Source organism: Phocoena sinus, chromosome 5 (assembly GCF_008692025.1).
Source record: "Phocoena sinus isolate mPhoSin1 chromosome 5, mPhoSin1.pri, whole genome shotgun sequence".
Lineage (NCBI taxonomy): Eukaryota > Metazoa > Chordata > Mammalia > Artiodactyla > Phocoenidae > Phocoena > Phocoena sinus.
In genome coordinates this window covers 75,911,838-75,931,841 of record NC_045767.1, presented here as the reverse complement: position 1 = coordinate 75,931,841, position 20,004 = coordinate 75,911,838, and positions in this window count along the sequence as shown.

The window sequence follows — 20,004 nt, the reverse complement described above, 5'->3', positions numbered from 1 at the left end:
TGGAAGAAATACATTGTTTTAAAAATGTCAGCATTTCCTGTTATAAAAGGAATTATTTTCTTTTTGTTTTTTTTCTTTTCTTTCTTCTCTTCTTCCTTCTCCTCCTTCGTGTGTATGACTGCATCTAAGAACATACAGATCTTGAAACATTACACTGGATTCTTGAAAACAGGCTCAAATGATTTTCCTCCTTAAATACCCTCTTTTGTTGCTGGTCAGGAACAAAGTCACCTAAGCCAAATGGTCACAGTTCACTTCACACATAGGGAGAAGAAAAATCTGTTTTAATCCGCTGAAGATTCAGAGACAATCTGCTTCTGACACTAGAAGGGGATCTTGGAAAAAACGATTCACGGATAGAACGGATGATCTCAGAATATCCTCCAAGGACTCAGAAGGTGCCCAAACAAATATGGAGTATAAAAGTTTCCCTGTGTCATGTGTTTGGGAAAGGAGTGGAGAGTTGGAGAAAGAAGGAAAACTTTATCAAGGAGAAAGGCAGACAATGGCCAGACGTGAATGATATCTTAAAATGGATAAGGGAGATTCAAGCATGGTGATTAGAATTGTATACAAGGTTGAACTGAGAGAGAATTTTCCCACAAAGAAGCTGGGATCTGCTGTCCTTTCTGTGGAGCAGCTCTGAAGTCGATAGTGACGTGTGATGAACTGGTGGTGGGAGACAATCCAGAAATGGTTTCCCTTAGCCTCTACCCCACCCCCAACCTTGCATTATTGAACGGCCGAGGGTAAGGTGCAGAGGTGCAGCGGCAGTATCAATAGTACAGGCTTTGTAAGCACAAGAGAGTGAGTGTGAATCCCAGCTCTACTCCTGAGTCTGGCAAGTCCCTCAGGTCTCGGAGCCTCAATTTCCTCCTCTGGAAATGCAAATAATATCTGTCCCAATAACCTAACCAAGTTGTTGTGAGAATCACATTAGGTCATGGAGAGGAAAGTGCTGTGCAAATTAACAAGTGCTGCAAATGTAGTCTAGTGACAACAACAAACACAGAACTGATGAATCTCATGTCTGTGGGTTTCTGCAGACCTGAGGTTCAGGTTCACTGATGAAATCTCCTTCCCTTATCTTTGTCAGATAACAGGTGGGAGGACTTGGTCAGCCTCCATCAGATGGAATTAATCATATTCCAACGTGGAAGAACCAGCCAACACCTTGCCCTCAGGCTCTCTTGCCCTAGAGCCCTGATCAGACGCATGTTTCCGTACTGCCTACTATGTACCAGACCCCAAGCCAGACAACTTACCTAGGCTTTCTTACTAACTCTCTGCTTGGCAGAAAGAGAAAATGGAGGATCCAGTAATGAAGACACTTGCTCAAGTTGACACAGCTGTTAAGTGGGAGGGCCAGGATTCTAAGGCAGGAGCTCTTTCCTCCCCACAGGGCACAGGGGCAAGTGTGGTTTTCCCTAGTTTTCCCATCTTACCTTCCCTCTCCTCCTCATCATCTTCCTCTCTCCTCCCTCTCTTCCTCTTCCCCATGTCTTCTCCTTCTTGAGGTATGAAGCTTTCTTTACTAAATAAACACAGGAAATTTAAAAAGGAATGAAAATACAGCTGAGCAGGGGTAGAAACTCTGCTAAATGTGGCTTTTTCCAGAGTCCTCAGGGAAAGCGCCAAAGAAGTAAACTCTTGAATACATGGAGTTTCTGTGGTGTGTACAGTGTGTACATGGGTGTATGCCTGTCTCTGTAAGAGCTTCTTGCTTTAAAAGTATTGTTCCTAGGGATCCCTCCTGCACTGTTGGTGGGAATGTAAATTGATACAGCCACTATGGAGAACAGTATGAAGATTCCTTAAAAAACTACAAATAGAACTACCATACGACCCAGCAGTCCCACTACTGGGCATATACCCTGAGAAAACCATAATTCAACGAGTCATGTACCACAATGTTCATTGCAGCTCTATTTACAATAGCCAGGACATGGAAGCAACCTAAGTGTCCACTGATAGATGAATGGATAAAGAAGATGTGGCACATATATACAATGGAATATTACTCAGCCATTAAAAGGAACGAAATTGAGTTATTTGTAATGAGGTGGATGGACCTAGAGTCTGTCATACAGAGTGAAGTAAGTCAGAAAGAGAAAAACAAATACCGTATGCTAATGCACATATATGGAATCTAAAAAAACGGTACTGATGAACCTAGTGGCAGGGCAGGAATAAAGATGCAGACGTAGAGAATGGACTTGAGGACACAGGGTGGGAAGGGGAAGCTGGGTGGAGTGAGAGAGTATCATTGACATATATACACTACCAAATGTAAACTGGATGTCTAGTGGGAAGCAGCTGCATAGTACAGGGAGATCAGCTTGGTGATTTGTGACGACCTAGATGGGTGGGATAGGGAGGGTGGGATAGGGAGGCTCAAGAGGGAGGGGATATGGGGATATATATATATATATATATCTGATTCACTTTGTTGTACAGCAGAAACTAACACAACATTGTAAAGCAATTATACTCCAATAAAGATATTAAAAAAAACCAAATAAAACATAACTATGTTTTAAAATTTGTTCCTATTAATTACACAAGAAATACATGAATACATTTTTATTGTAAATTTAAAAAGTTGAACATTACGGATCAAGTTAAACTCTCTTTTGATGCCTTTTATCCTATTTCCTATCCCAGATGTAACTATTACTATCATTTTAATATATATTTTTCTAAAACTGATAAAAATTAATTGTGTATAAAAATTATATTTAAATTGAATTATTTTTATTAATTTTTAGTTATAAAAATTTTATATTTTAAATCTTATATATATAATTTTAAATTATATTTTTCTAAAATTAAATTAAAAATTAACTCATGCATATTTAGCCACGAATATTTATGTATTTTATTTTTACATGTGTGGCATCAGTTGTACTTATCATCTTGTGGCTTGTTTTAAAATTTCTTATTTGATAACATATCTTGGAGATAACCTATGACTGGCATATGTATTTACCTCTTTCTTTTATTGAAGTATAATTAATTTATACTTCAATATTGTGTTAGTTTCAGGCATTGCCTTGTTTCTTTACTGCTTCATAGTATGAAGCCTTGGTAATTTAAATAATCCCCTACTGATGGACTTTTAGGTGGTTTCCGTTCTATTGCAAACAGTGTTCCAATGAGCAATCTTGTACTCATATGTGAGTGTTGCTCTAGGGTAGATACTATAATGTTGTGAATCTGAATATAATGAAATTGGTTGATTGGCTTCCATCCTTCATCTAACTCCTGTTCTCAAAAGGCAGTCAGCTAAAAACCTCTTAACGATGATCACTTGGCATCCTCTCATTTCAGCAGATTGTCAGTTTCGTATGATACAATTTTCATGATCTTTATTTTTGTCTTTTGTGATATAACAGACTGACTGGAAACTGTTGTTTGCATCATTCTTACAATAATCAACTCTGCACTTGACGTGGTTGAGTTGTGTGTGTGTTTATGTGTGTGCAGTTAAGGAATTAATAGTGTCATCCAAATTGCTCTCTCAAATGGCTATAATTAACTTATGCTCCTGCTAGCACTGTCCAAGAAAACCCATTTCCTAAACCTTCACCAACACCTGATATTTTCAGACATTAAGCATTTTGCCAATCTAATGGGATGGGTGAAAATGACATTTTATTATTGTTTTAATTTGCATTTTTGACCTAATTTTCTTCGTATGGCAGAAATGTCCTCCCTAGGGAATTCTTAACATCCTCATTAAGCAGTGGGGAGTCCCTTCCCCAGATCTGTTCCATCCCAGCACCTCTAGGTATGGGCTAGAGAAAGTGCCTGGAGCAGTGGTGAGGTCCAGAGTTCCACACACAACCTCCTCTCCCCCAGGGCTCTGGATTCTATATTGGAAATTCTCATAGCATCCCAGTCCAGCTCTGGACTATTAGGCTGTGTTTAGAAGTTCTTCAGAGATGCTTTAAGATGATCACATGCTCAGTTTCTCCGTGTTGTTTGTTTACCTATTGTAGGTGTTATATTTTATGCCTAATATGTCAATTGTTTTTAAACATGGAGGCCTATACTGTGGCATTTTAACAGTACGCATATATTTTCTGATTATGAAAATACTGCATGTGCGTTATTTAACACCTGAAAAAGTTTTAAAGAAGTATAAAGAAGTAGAAAACTATCTTTTACTCAAAGACAATGATGGTTAAGGTGAAAATACATGTTTTGAAGAAAATAAGTTTTCAGATAGAAGCATACCAGTCTTCTATCCAGATTTTACAAGTGTCTCCTATACTCATTTTTTTCACCACTCAGAGAGGTCGTTTTCTCTTTATTTCCTCTGTTATTTTGTTTGTGAGTGTATTCCTGTGTCACTCATTTGGAATATATCTTTTTTTAAAAAATTTATTTTATTCACTTATTTTTGGCTGTGTTGTGTCATCATTGCTCCACGCAGGCTCTCTCTAGTTGCGGCGAGCGGGGGCTACTCTTTGTTGTGGTGCGCGGGCTTCACACAGTGGTGGCTTCCCTTTGCTGTGGAGCACGGGTTCTAGGGTGCACGGGCTTCAGTAGTTGTGGCACGTGGGCTCCGTAGTTGTGGCTCGCAGGCCCTAGAGTGCAGGCTCAATAGTTGTGGTGCACGGGCTTAGTTGCTCCGTGGCATGTGGGATCTTCCTGGACCAGGGCTTGAACCCGTGTCCCCTGCATTGGCAGACGGATTCTTAACCACTGCACCACCAGGGAAGCCCCCTGGAATATATCTTTATACTTACCGTTTAAAGCTGGCATGAGGTGATTACTCCTCTCACATGTCTACTGAAAGCTCATCAATCTATGAAGCGCTCTTGGTTGAGTGGGACTTCAGACCCTGAGGGTCTGTGTGTGTCCTCAGGGTAGACAGGCCTCTTAAACTACCCTGAGTGATAAGGTAACTTCATTACTATCTCACAGTTTGCTCAGGGACAACACCTAATTTGCACAAGGGCCGAGAACCCCAACTGGCAAGAACACAAACCCTTTCCACAACTGGTGTTGGAGAGCATGACCTAAGCGGAAGCCCGAGGCCCTGGGAAGAAGTCTAGCGTGTAGCCAGAAGGGGTGTAGGAGAGCAGTATCTCCAAGTTTCACAGGAGCCTGAGCCTGCCCAGTGTCCCAGCTCTTCTGCTGAGCTCCCAGGCTGTGCCAGCTGGGGAGACAAAGACTCCTTCTTGCCCCCCAACTCCCCAGTGCAGCCAAAGGGAGAGTCAACTGGCTGTTAATTATGCACACCGAATTCTTGGAGAAAGTTCTTCTTCCATAAACACAGAAGCTTATTCTTCATATTATGGCTAAGGTAAATGCACGAGGCTGCATAATTTTTCACAGTTGGATAGGAGGAATGTTGAATTAAATGCTCTGATTCATTTCAGTTCTATTGTGAAAATTATTTGTTGGCTGCTACTTATTTCCTCTCTTGATCCTTGGTTTATTTAATTGACTCTGAGCACACAGCGATGATTGAAATGGTTTGCTTCAGAACAGATGGTTGCATGCTATTATATAGAAAGTGCTCTGAAAGCTTGAGCTTTATGAACTGGCGCTGTGATTCCTGGCAGCGATTATTTTAACAATTAAGACTTATTTCCCAATATTTGTTGGCACTTAAAAGTGCCATTATATCTTTGGATCAGTTGGCTGAAAGCAGTGGTTCCCAATCAGTGCATCAAGAATGGAGGGGGGTTGTACAGGCCAGGGGCTAGCTTCTAGGAGAGCTGGTGAAGATTCTTATTTTGCTCCTAATTTTGGCAGCATTCTCAAGGAAGGACTCGATGTTTGAGACTAAGATGCTTGTGCTGGGATTACCACCCTCAGAAGAAAGCTCTGAATTCCAGGGTGAGCATGGTAGGATAAGGGTCAGAGAGCCAACTGGATGTCACGCCTAGCTGTGGCCTTGGAAGGGCCACCCTAAAGTAGATGGGGGAGTAGGAAGGGAAACAATGAGAGAGGAGAAAGGGGAAAGAATATAAAAGGAAGGAGGAAGAGAATGAAAGGGGCTCAGGGTAGTGAAGTTCAATGTCAAGGCTGCCTAGCACTAGCAAAGCCTTCTGGCTGGGGCACGTGGGGCCTGAGGTCACCCTGCTTTTACTCACCAGCTAAGTAGACCAGGACACAGGGCACCTCAAGTCCCTGAGAGCCTTCCTAATTCTCAGGAAAGTTCCATTTAGGCTAGTGTGGCCCTGGAGGGATGAGCAGTGAAGGCCCCTTGGCTTCATTGCTGAGCTCCTTTGTGGAACCAGAAGGTGACCAGAGGTTCAAAGATCTTATTATTTTCTGTTATGGGCAGTTATGCAAGTACACGTAACACTCGAATTGAGGGTTGTTATACTTGAGGTGGTATCAAGGGGCTCCCTTAAAAGGTAAGGATCACATTCTGTTCTCTTGGATCAGTACTTCCCCCAACCAGTCCAAGGATCTTTTGGCTTCAGAAGATTTTGGTTCAGACTCCAGAGCTGATGTTTTTTAGTAGAGGGGGCTGGGAGAATTCCTTGAACTTTCTGAGCCTCGTTTTCCTTGCTTGAAAATGGAAAATGTGAGGATTAAAATAAAGTTTGAGGGTATGGAAGCTTTGTCAAGTGTAAAGTGCTATGTAAATATTAATTCTTATCTTTTGGAAGGAATCATCTTTAAAGAGATGTGGCTAGCAGCAGACATCAAAACTATGTGGTATGCACCCCAGTGTTCATTGCAGCACTACTTACAATAGCCAGGTCGTGGAAGCAACCTAAATGCCCATTGACAGATGAATGGATAAAGAAGATGTGGTACATATACACAATGGAATATTACTCAGCCATAAAAAGGAACGAAACTGGGTCATATGATGAGATGTGGATGGATCTAGAGACTGTCATACAGAGTGAAGTAAGTCAGAAAGAGAAAAACAAATATTGTATATTAACGCATATATGTGGAACCTAGAAAAATGGTACAGATGAACTGGTTTGCAGGGCAGAAATAGAGACACAGATGTAGAGAACAAACGTATGGACACCAAGGGTGGAAAGCCGCGGGGTGGTAGTGGTGGTGGTGGGATGAATTGGGAGATTGAGATTGACACGTATACCCTGATGTGTATAAAATTAATGACTAATAAGAACCTGCTGTATAAATAAATAAATACAATAGGGCTTCCCTGGTGGCGCAGTGGTTGAGAGTCTGCCTGCCAATGCAGGGGACACGGGTTCGTGCCCTGGTCCGGGAAGATCCCACATGCCGCGGAGCAGCTAGGCCCGTGAGCCATGGCCGCTGAGCCTGCACGTCCAGAGCCTGTGCTCCACAACGGGAGAGGCCACAACAGTGAGAGGCCCGCGTACTGCAAAATAAATAAATAAATACAATAAAATTCAAAAAAACCCCAAAACTATGTGGTAATACATGTACACACACACACAAATTATGGCATATAAAAGTATACACACACACACACACACGAATTCAAGGATATGAATGAAATAGTAACCATATTGTAAAACTTTGTGTATGTACTTTATTATATACTGCAGGTTAGGGCAATATAAGGTATTTTTTCAGGTCACTTTTACCCTATATGATTTATCCATTATACCCTGTATAAGTCAGCATTCTCCAGAGAAGCAGAACCAATAGGAAATTGGGGGACTTCCCTGGTGGTCTAGTGGTTAAGACTCCTCACTTCCACTGCAGAACCAATAGGAGATATATATATATATACCAATTTCTTATAAAAAATCTCTTGATTTCATATACATATATCATTTCATATATTGTATCAAATCACATTTAGTAGGTATGTGATTAAGGAGGCTGGGCAGTCTAGACCCAGGAGATCAAACAGATGTCCCAGCTTGAAGCCAGTGAGGCAGAGAGAGAGAATTCTTTCTCACTCAGCCTTTTATTCTATTCAGGCCTTGAATGAATTGGATGATGCCCTGTCACATTGGAGAGGGCAATATTTATTCAGTCTACCAATTCAAATGTTAATCTCATCCAGAAACACATTCCTAGACATACCCCCAAATTTAATGTTTAACCATATATCTGGGCACCCCATGGCCCAATTAAGTTGACACAAAAGATTAACCATTACATACTCTCTTTAGGATTCCACTCTAAATAGAAGATGGGGAAAAGAATGTAGGGAAAAGACCATATCCAGGAAAAAGCATGTGAATATGCATACTTACTATAAGGATTCATATAGATGCTGGAATAGGACTTGAGTTTTGTGAGCTTTCTGGCAGCCAAAGCAAAAAGGGAAACACCATCAGTGACATAAACCTCATTATCAGAATGGTGGGAGCATCCCAGTCCTTTAAGGAGAAATAAAAAAGGTTTTTCTAGTACTTATATAATAAATTCTTCAAATGAGATTTACGTAGGGAATACTCAAATGGGTAGTACATAATGATCCTAACAATGTTTTTGTGGTAAAAGCATTAATAACTATTTCTTCATAAAAGTTAAGGACATGAAAAAAAAAAAAGTTAAGGACATGACCTTAAAACGCAATACAGTGAAGGTAAATCGTGAAAGGGCCTAAGGTGATATGGTCCAACTAAGAAATGCTCTGTGGATTTGGCTTTATTTAAGCCTAGAATTTCAGAGATTCTAACAGAATGGAAGAACTAGAGCTCTTCAAATGGTCTCCTGTACTTCAGTTTTTGGCTATTTCGATATGAGTTGAGGAGCAAAGAGTGTAAGGGAGTAACACTGGTGATGATTCTGTTGTCTGCCTTATTGTTTGAGGGTGGAGCCATATGTGTAGTCATGACTATACTTGCTAAGTATGAGCTAAATACATCCTACAAAACATGACTTACGGAGTCAGAACTAGGTTTGAGTCACATTATGATATCTTAAATTTTGTGCTTGTGATGCTAGTCACATTTCATCTCTTTGAAAAGTTTCCTCGTATGTATGTAATGAGATAGAGAAAAATTATCATCTTAATGGCTGTTATGGGAATTCATTTTAATGACCAGCTGTGTCATTTAAGTCTTTCTCCTGCAAGTGACAAAAAAAGCTCAACTTAAAATGGCCTAAGGAAAAAAGGGAGGGTTCTTTTGACTCAGTAAATGAAAAGTCCAGTGATAGGGCTCATGAATTAGTTTCCTAATTGCTGCAACCTTGATGGTTTAAAATAACAGAAGTTTATTGTCTCATAGTTCTGGAGGGCAGAAGTCCAAATTAAGGTGTTGGCAGGGCTGCACTCCTTCCAGACACACTGGGAGACCTTGCCTCTTCTAGCCTCTGATAGCTACCTGGTATTCCTTGGTGTTCCTTGGAACCACAACTAGAACCACAACTGGAGTGATTATGGCTGTGTCACTCCAATCTCTGCCTTCATCTTCATACCAGCTTCACCTCTTTGTGTCTGCTTTCTCTTCTTCTTTCTGCATTTACTCTTTCTCTCTCTTATAGGAATGCATGGGCTTACATTTAGGGCCTGGATAATCCAGGATAAACTCCTTGCAAGATTCTTAACTTAATGACAGTTTTTTTTTTGCCTCATAAAGTAATATTAATTTTTTGCCATATAAGGTATCATTTACATGTTCCAGGGAATAGAAGGTGGATATATCTTTGTGGCCACCATTCAGCCCATTGGAGTTGGCTTCAGACATTGCTGACATCAGGCCCAAATTACGTCATCAAGATTTGGTTTCGTACCATCGTTCAGCTATCTTTGGTGTGTGGCTTCGGTCTCAGGCTCCATTTATTGCAAGATGATGGCAGCAGCTCTAGATTTTATATCCTCTCTGCTTCCTATCTGTTGAAATCAAATCCTTTCTCCCAGAAGTGTCAGTGAAAGTCTCATGGGGCATCCTTGTATCTGAGGAGTCACTCGTCTGTTCTCCAACCCGTCACTGTGACCAGGGGAATGTGAGGCTCTAATTGGTTTGGACTGAGTCATATGGTTATGGTGTCGGCTCTTCTGGGACCACATGCACTGGGAACTGGGGAGAAATGGCTCCCCAAATTAAAATAAAGGTTAGTCCCACAAGAAAGGGAAGTGGATGCTGGGTGGCAAGATAAGGAAACAAAACAAAACAAATTTTAAAACTCCACAAATATCTACTACTTTAGCTCTGTTGATAAGTTGCTTTAATAAGCCTGTTATTCATGTAAAAGAAGGAAGCTATTCTATGTAATACAGGAGGGAAAGGAAAGTTTCCAGGGGGAAGATCTGGTGAGTGGAGCACGAGGTGAGACTCAGGAGAGGTCTAATTGAGATTTTGCAGAGTTGTGTACTGTGTAAGATGACCCTTGAGGGGCTTCATGAATCTGATAGTTCTAGAAATATGATATGTTTGGTTAAATCAACTGGATTTCTGTTTGGAATGGTGAAGGGATTTTGTTTGTATCAAGCTTGGGGTTTGGCCAAAGTATAGTCAGCTCTGGTAGATGAAGTTGAGAGTAGAGCCCACCATTATATATAAAACAGGGCTAATGACCTTATCTTCATAGGACTCTTAGGCGTCAGTTGAGATCTAGGGTATGAAAAGACTTTCTAACTGTAAAGGGATATACTCCTGGGCGGTACCCTTGTGGTGTTCTCATGACTTTCCTCATGAGTTCATATCCGTGTAGGCCTGTTAGTTTTCCTCTACATCACGCCCAGGCACTTATCAGGGAATCAGTCAAGAATGTAGATATATCTGCTGAAATTCCTCTTCCCACCAACAAAAGACCTCAGGGCACATCTCTGCTGATGGTAAGGCATCTTGGTAATCAACACCGCCATCCACAGTTTATCGTGTGGACAACGATGCAAGGGTTGGAGCAGAGTTTCAACAAAGTGGACTTCTTATGTTACCTTACGTCAGGGACCCTTTACCTGGGACACACCCATAGGCATATTGCATCTGTCGAGCTACTAAAATTGTGTGCAGAGTATGTGCACACAATTTTTTTTTTAAATGTAACCAGTGGCTGTTTTGAAATGCTAGGACTTTTTTCAATGTTTCCATATTTTATTTATTTATTTGGCTCCATTGGATCTTAGTTGCTGCACGCGGCTTTCTCTAGCTGCGGTGAGCGGGGGCTACTCTTCGTTGCAGTGCGAGGGCTTCTCATTGCGGTGGCTTCTTTTGTTGCGGAGCACAGGCTCTAGGCGCACGGGCTTCAGTAGTTGCGGCACGTGGGCTCAGTAGTTGTGGCTCCTGGGCTCTAGAGCACAAGCTCAGTAGTTGTGGCGCACGGGCTTAGTTGCTCCGTGGCATGTGGGACCTTCCCGGACCAGGGCTCGAACCCATGTCCCCTGCATTGGCAGGCGGGTTCTTAACCACTGCACCACCAGGGAAGCCCTGGTGTGTGCAGATGCATGCACGTGCTTCTCGCATTGTCCTGGGAAGAGGGTCCACAGCTTTCAGCAGATTCTCAGAGGAGTCATGACCCCTCAGAGGTGGTGTACTATTGACTCTCCTTGTTTATGGTAATATGACTTTGGTGAAAGGTGAATGAAGAAACTTGAGAATTCTGACCCTACTCAGTTTTCAGCTCACTTATCCTGGCTCTTCTCTGAGGCTCTGCAGTGCCACTCAAACACTCCATTTTAGGAAGAAGCAAAACGTTTTGTTTGTGTTTGGGTGCTTGCTCCTTTTTTGAAAAAATTAAGTATTTCGTATGTATGTTTGCAGTTAGAAAGATAATGCTACTTTTAGAGAATTCAGAAACGAAAGAAAAGCAGAAAGATGCTTTAAAAATTATTTTAAAACCTCGTGAAGAAGTTTGCTGGCAAGAGAGATAATGAGCATGGCCTTTGGTGTCAGATACACTGGAGTTTGTGTTCTGTGAAATTTGGGGAAAGTTGCTTAATCTCATCAAGTCTGTCTTCTCATTAATAAAATTGAAATAATAATTGTACTTACCTCATAGGTCCTTGGGGATTACATGAGAAAATGCATGTAAAGCGCTTAGCAGAGTGCCTGGAAGGCAGTAAGTGCTTAACACATGATAGTGTTCTGTTGTGACTATTATTTTCTTTTCAGTCTTTTTTACATATTTGAGATCATACCATGTTTACAGTTTCATATCCTGCCTTTTATCTCTTTTCATTGTAGCATTACACACTCTTTGTTAATGTTAGTTTTAATGGCTACATTGTATTAAACACAGGAAATATACAGACATTCTTTGACCTACAATGGGGTTATGTCCCCATAAACCCATCTTAAGTTAAAAATATTGTAAGTTGAAAACACATTTAATACGCCTAACCGACCAGACATCATCACTGAGCCTAGTCTGCCTTAAATGTGCTCAGGTCACTTAACGTTAGCCTACAGTTGGGCAAAATCATCTCACACAAAATCTATTCTGTAATAAAGTGTTGAATATCTCATGTAAGTTACTGAATACTGTACTGAAAGTGAAAAACAGAATGGTCGTAATGGTACAGAGTGGTTGTAAGTGAATCAGTTGTCCACCCTCGTGATCGTATGCTGACGGGACCTCTGCCCTGCCCAGCATAGTGATTTGTAGAGAGGATGGTACAGCATAATCACTTGCCTGGGAAAATATCAAAATTCAAAATTCGAAGAGCAGTTTCTACTGACTGCCTATTTTTGCACCGTTGTAAAGTCGAAACATCGTAAGACAGGAACTGCCTGTACTCACATTTACTTGACAATTTCCCCATTGTTGGATATTGAGGGTGTTTTTAACTCTTTTTAACTATAAAAGTATATTGTCATGAACAACTTGTTGGTATTTGTAGGTTTCCTCGTATCCAAATCTGATGGTCCTATCAGTGTATTTTAGGCAAATGCACTTTTGAAACCAATCTGACCATGCAGAGCACTGGGGCTTTTTTCAGAGGATATGTGTGATTGCTGGAAGACAGCTGAAAGACTGGGAGATGGAGAGCCATCATGGATTTCACTTGTGACGGCTCCTTCTGGCCACTGGGAACTTTGAATTCTAATAGTTTCAATTCAAAGCAAAAGGAGGGGGACTCCTCTGGTGGCACAGTGATTAATAATCTGCCTGACAATGTAGGGGACATGGGTTCTGTCCCTGGTCCGGGAAGAGCCCACATGCCGTGGAGCAACTAAGCCTGTGCACCACAACTACTGAGCCTGCTCTCTAGAGCCCAAGAGCCACAACTACTGAAGCCTTCGCGCCTGGAGCCCGTGATCTGCGACAAGAGAAGCCACCGCAATGAGAAATGAGAAGCCCGCGCAAGGCAACGAAGAGTAGCCCCCGCTCGCCACAACTAGAGAAAGCCTGCGTGCAGTGATGAAGACCCAACGTGGCCAAAAATAAATATATAAATAAATTTATTAAAAAAACAAACAAACAAAGCAAAAGGAAAAAAACACAGGAGAGACCAAGAAATTGTATATATGAGCTTGCCAGTTGAAATAGAGACCCTCTAATCATAGGCTTAAATAAGTTAGAAGTTTGTTTTCTCTCTCATGTAATGGTTCTGGTATCTGGTATCATGGTCCAGGACTGATATGGTGGCTTTAGGGACCCATCCTCTTTTCATCTTATTCTCATCCTCAGAGTCCAGAACGGCTCATGCATCCAGCTTGTGGGAGTGGAAAAATGGGGAAGAAAGCAACTGTTTACTCTTCAGGAAGTTGCATGCACCACTTCAGCTCATATTCCATTGGCCAGAAAATAATCATAGGGCCACACATAGCTGCTAGGGAGTCTGGGGTATGTAGTTCTAATTCTGGGCATCCTTGTATCCAGCAAAATATCAGGGGTTCTATTTCTATAGAAGAAGAGGAGAACTGATATTGAAGGAGAACTAGCTATCTCTGCCACATTAAAAAGCTGTCTCTTTTTAATACAAAAAGTAAACTTGAAAAGATCCCAGGTGTGGGTGATAATGGGGCAAAAAGAGTGTAAGTACTGCTACTAGAGCAATGAAAGTATTAGGGGTGTAAATCACATTTGCCTGTATGTCACCCCTCCTCCATCTTATTTAGATTCAGTTTCTCTTCTAAACTAGATGATTGGACACAATTTCTCCTGCTTGTTCTTTTTCACTCCTTTTTGTTGCCCTTCTTCCCACAAACTCCTGTTTTGATAATGTCTTTTCCGTTCAATAAGCATTCAGAAAGCGCTGGGGATGCCAAACTATGACACCTCCCTTTGAAGGACTGAGGGGCTTACAGTCACATAGACAATGAAGCGTGATTAGTGTAAATAAGAGATAGCATACTCCGCTGGAAGTCAGCACAGGGTACTGTGGAAGCTCCAGGGATTGAGGAGCTTTTTCTAACTAGAGTGGACGTCAGGACGGGTCTAGAAAGATTCATAGAGAGGTGGTGCTGGAACTGAATCTTTTTTTTTTTTTTTTTTTTGGCCACACCGTGTGGCTTGTGGGATCTAAGTTCCCTGACCAGGGATTGAACCTGGGCCACGGCTGTGAAAGCACCAAGTCCTAACCACTGGACTGCCAGGGAATTCCCTAGAACTTAACCTTGAAGAGTGAAAAGGTGTTTATCAGACCACAAGGGTGTGATGAGGAGAAGAGACAGAATGAAACACAGAAAAGCATCCTCCTTGTATGACTCGTGGTTGTAAGGTAATAGAAGACCAATTCAAATGGGTTTAAACATAAAGAGCGTATTTGTTGGCTTGCACAGTTGAAAAAGTCTAAAGGGGTGGGAATTGCAGGGCCAGCTTCAGAAGCAGCTGGATCCAGGCACTCATTGGATGCCATTATGCCTGAGGTTCTTGCTTTCTCCAGGATTCATTCTTTCTGTTGGCTTCATTTAGGCAGGATCTTCCCAGATCCTGGCAGAGATGGCAACAAAAATTTGGGTTTCAATCTAGTTTCTGAGATGCCCCATGAAAAGATAGCTTGTTTTCCCTAATGGTTCCAGTTAAAATGTCTAGATGACCTCTGATTGGACAACGCAGAATATGAGTGTGGTGGAGCAGCTCCTAGCAAACCACATAAACTGAGGATGGATTGAGTGCTGTTTCCTGAAGGAAAATGGGTGATGTTAGCAGAAGAAGAAAAAGTGGATGTTGGGCAGGCAGGCAAAAACATCAGATGAACATGAGAGTTTATTTAGGGAACTAGTAATCCTGGATGGGTAGAGCAAGGGACCAGATGATGGAGGGCTTTGGTTGCTTTTGTGCAGAGCATGGGCTTTCTTAGGTGGGCAATGGGGTACCACTGAAGGGTTTTCATCAGGAGTAACATGGTCCTTTGATACATTATTAGTAACTGAAGTTCGTAGTTTACATTAAGGTTCAACTTCTTTGTGTTGTACATTCTGTGGGTTCTGACAAATGCATAATGACATATATCCAGCATTACAGTGTCATACAAAATAGTTTCACTGCCCTGAAAATCCTCTGTGCTACACATATTCATCCTTTCCTCCCTCTAAACCCCTGGCAACCACTGGTCTTTTTACTGTCTCCCGAGTTTTACCTTTTCCAGAATGTCAGATAGTTGGAATCGTATAGTATGTACCCTTTTTAGACGGACTTCTTGCACTTAGCAATATCGTTTAAGGTTCCTCCCTGCCTCTACATGGCTTGATAGCTCATTCCTTTTTATTGCTGAACAATATCCTACAGTATGGATGTGCCAAATTTTGTTTTATCCATTCACCTATTGAAGGACATCTTTGTTGCTTCCAAATATTGGCAATTTCATGATTGCCCATTTGTGCACAGGTTTTTGGGGGGACATAAGTTTTCCACTCACTTGGGTTAAATACCAAGGAAAGTGATTGCCGGATCAAACATGGCCTTTTGACTAACCCTCTTTTATTTGCACAGTACTCTCACATTCATTAATTGACTTGATTTTCACAGGAGCTCTCTGAACTTGTGAGGCCTATATTATTATTCCCACTTTTTATGCAAAACTGAGGCTCTAAGACTTTAAGTAAAACATATAAATCCACATAGTTGGTGAATGTGTAACCCAGGCACTTCTTAATCCAGTCTCTTCACACAGCCTGAAGTTTACAATAAAGCAATTAGCTCTAGCCAGAATTATTCTCATGATCTCAGCCCAAACCACTCAAACAATGAGACTGGGCCAGTCCCAGCAAAATGGGGAAGCAGTAAGGTTCTTTTTCATGTCTTCCTGGGCTCACACCCAGAGTCTGTCTTTCAGACAGACATCCTCTGGCCTTCTCCCCAGGATCAAAAGGCATCTTTACTGTTACCCTGGAAACTGCCCAGTAATTGGACGGGAGTTTAACTTGATGAAGTCATTTGAGTAATTGTTATTACTAATGACTCAATGTGCCACCCCTCCCAGATAAAATGTGCATTTTCATAGTAGCTTTTAATACCTTCACTCAAAAAAGTTTAAAAAAAATGTGGGAATTTTCAGCACCAGGCAGACCTTAGGGGGTGGAATGAGATGAAGTGAATTCTCCCAGTGCTGTCCACATTTACTTCACACTGAATGTCTCACCCACAGCTAATGGCATTTGTTCTTCCATTTCATTCCTAGATGCAGAGATTATCCCCATAGAATGGGAAGAAGGTATCAATGGACAAAATGACTTCAGTATGGTCACATGTTCTTCGAGGAAAAGCCTTAATTTCCCCATCAGTCATATTTATTAGCCTCACAGGTTAATTACCCTCAGTGGGACATACCACATTTATTGAGTGGTGGTGACATCACAAGAGGGTAGTTTAGGAGTATTCTAGCTGCCTTTATTTAATCTCCAAGCCATTACAAATAAGCATACAATCTGAATAAAAACAGTGTCCCAGCTACACAGATGTAGCTTCAGGACAAATCTCTTCCAAGCAGGTTATTGGCCTTAAGCCCCTTCTTTGTAGAAACTCTGTAGTTGAGAAAGACTCCTTCATAGGATTTTAGAAAATAAAACAAACATTTCTAGCATGAATTTTGACATGATCCCTCAAACACTGAAAGAGTAATTTCTTGATTATTACAATGGGTGGCTGGCCTTCATCCAGCATACTCTATTTTTACTACTAAAATGACTCAAATTCCTTCCTTTTGCCTTCAAAATTTTAGTAGTCAATTTTTAAATTTTATTTTATTCAGAGCCCTGGCCTTGGGCATCTCTGATCTTATGATTTGGATAATCTTGGGAATCTTACAGTAAATGAAGGCTTTGCTTGCCTGAATATGATTCTTGTTTTTTTAAAAAAGATAATTTTTCTGGGTTTCAGTCTACCTGAGTGAAGTTTTACCTGTTTCAGGGATCTCAAGGTAGCCGTTGCCTGGCTCTGTACTGTTGTTGGGTGAAGATAATGTAACTTATCCCCAAAAGGCATAATCTTCGGGTGGTAGTGATTTTTCAAGGGGGAGGTTTTATTTTAATTTAGTTCATTCTGAGTGCCAGAATCTACATGAGGTATTTGGGGTTCACCCAATGTGAGAATGTTACATTGGTGGAACATTTAATTAATATCTCTTTCAGCGGCGCCCTTAACCAGAACAAAGTGTAAGCTCCTTAACCAGGCTTCAGGGCTCTTCATGATGTACCCTTCTAAGCATTCCAGTGCTTCCCTAGCCGGGTACTTAGTACCCATGTAGAACTTGAGTCTGCATTGTAAATGTTGTTTACCATTCTATCTCCCCTGCTAAGCTGCAGGCTCGGTACTCCCATTCCTGAGCACAGGGTATGGAATTTTGTAGCAATCCATAAATACCAGCTGAATGAATGAATGAAAGCAATTCATGAAAGAACCCAAACTATGGGATAAGCTGTAAACACTTTACTAAACAGTTAGCCTAAGCAAATGTCCTAATAAAACAAAAGAGCAATATTAAGTATGTGAAGAGTATTAACTTGGTATTAACTTGTCTCTCCTCACTGTGAATGCAGGAACCCCTTCAGTGGAGAAAAGTCAGGTTAATCATTCTCCCTGGTTCCATGTGCTTTGGTTTATTTTCTTTCTTGGCTTTGGCTTTTCCTTGTCCCAGAGGCGCTTCCCTGAGCCAGACTCCTCTGTACCCTGTGCTTGTGTGCACCGGAATGGGCTCTTCCCTTCATCAGGGTTTCAGTGGAAATCACCAGGACTTCTCAGTCTGTCTGAATGAAGTTGTGCAAAGTTCACAGTCTAAAAAGACCCTATTTCTATAACCTGGGTTCTTGTTGTTTCTAATTTGTTATTGTAAGACCTCTGCCTGGGACTTCCCTGGTGGCGCAGTGGTTAAGAATCCGCCTGCCAATGCAGGGGACACGGGTTTGATCCCTGGTCCGGAAAGATCCCACATGCCGCGGAGCAACTAAGCCCGTGTGCCACAGCTACTGAGCCCGTGCTGTAGAGCCCACGATCCACAACTGCTGAAGCCCACACACTCTAGAACCCGTGTGCTGCAACTACTGAGCCCATGTGCCGCAACTACTGAAGCCCGCATGCTCTGGGGCCTGTGTGCCACAACTACTGAGCCCGCGTCCTGCAATTACTGAAACCTGTGTGCCTAGAGCCCATGCTCCGCAACAAGAGAAGCCACAGCAATGAGAAGCCCACGCACCACAATGAAGAGTAGCCCCCATTCGCTGCAACTAGAGAAAGTCAGCACGCAGCAAGGAAGACCCAGTGCAGCCAAAAAAAAAAAACAAAAAAGACCTCTGCCTGCCCTAATCTTGAGGAAGCCTGGTGCTATACTCAATGTTTCTGTCCTCCCCTCCCCCCAATTCATATGCTGAAACCCTAACTCCTAAGGCAATGGTGTTAGGAGGGGCCTTTGGTAGGTGATGAGGGCAGAGTCCTCATGAATGAGATCAGTGCCCTATAAAAGAGACTCGAGAGCTCTCTCACCCTTGTACCATATGAGAACACATATGGGCTCCTTGCACCACATGAGAAGATAGCCATCTATGAATGAGGGAGCAAGTTCTCACCAGACACTGAATCTGATGGCACCTTAATCTTGGACTTTCAGCCTCTGGAGCTGTGAGAAACAAATATTTGTTGTTTAAGCACCCAGTTTACGGTATCTTTATTATAGCAGCCTGAATGGACTAAGACATCTGGTTTCCTTCAGTGTGCCCTCTGCAGAAAGCAGAGGCTGGTTTCCTCTGCCTGGGGCACTCCTTTCTCTGCTCCGCTCCGTCTCTTAGCTTTACATGGGAGCAGGGCCGGTGTGGTCAAAACCACCACCAAGGCCATTGCCACCACCACCACCATCAGCACCATCAACACATGTCACTTAACTTGCTCAGCTGCAGTGCTAAGTATCCCATCCATGTTCATTCACTGAATCCTCACAGAAGCCGTAAGGAGTAGGTGCCGTTATTATAATCTTCCTTTTAAGGCATGGAAGGACACAGATTTGCTAAAGGTCACATGGTGTTAAATGACCCTTGTAGTCTGGCTCTAGGGCCAGTGCATTACACCTGCCTGGATTTTTCTTGGGACAGCTTCCCCTCTGGACTCTGTGTCACACTAGCAAATATCCTGCACCCTCCACCATCCTAACTCTAGCAGCCAGAGTTTTTAATGTTATACTCACCTTCCTGTGGACTTTATAGCCAGAGTCTTGAAAGCAAAATGTTTTCCTTTCATGTGGTCTTCGTTTCTTTGGTCTACCTTTCTTTCTTGCTGATAGTCAGCTCTTGTGTTGAGTGATCCTTGGGTATTGGGCACTTTTTCCAGCAATAAGAGAATCCTGCCAGAGGGAGGATGCTGTGATAGTAGGAAGCAGTGGGGGTTAAGTTGAGGGTGGAGCATGTTGGGGAGCCTCTAAGGGAAAATACAGGGAAAAAAGGTCTAAGACCCTTTGGTATAATATTGCAGAGTGATGTAGGCTTCATACCTTCCATTTCCACAACTCTTTAGAGTTTTCAAAAACAGAAAGTCATCTGTCTTTACATAAGCAGCTTCATGAGCTAGGCAGGGTAGGACTTAGTGCTTCTTTTTTGCCAAAGAGAAGACAGCAGCTTAGAAAGTTAAACCATTTGCTGTAGGTCACCCAGCTACTAAGCAGTGAAGCAGGTCTAGTATTTCTGTCTCCTTGTCCTATTTTCACTATAGCACCCTTTTTCTCTATCGTTGTATAAGCAGAGAATGATTAAAAATGAC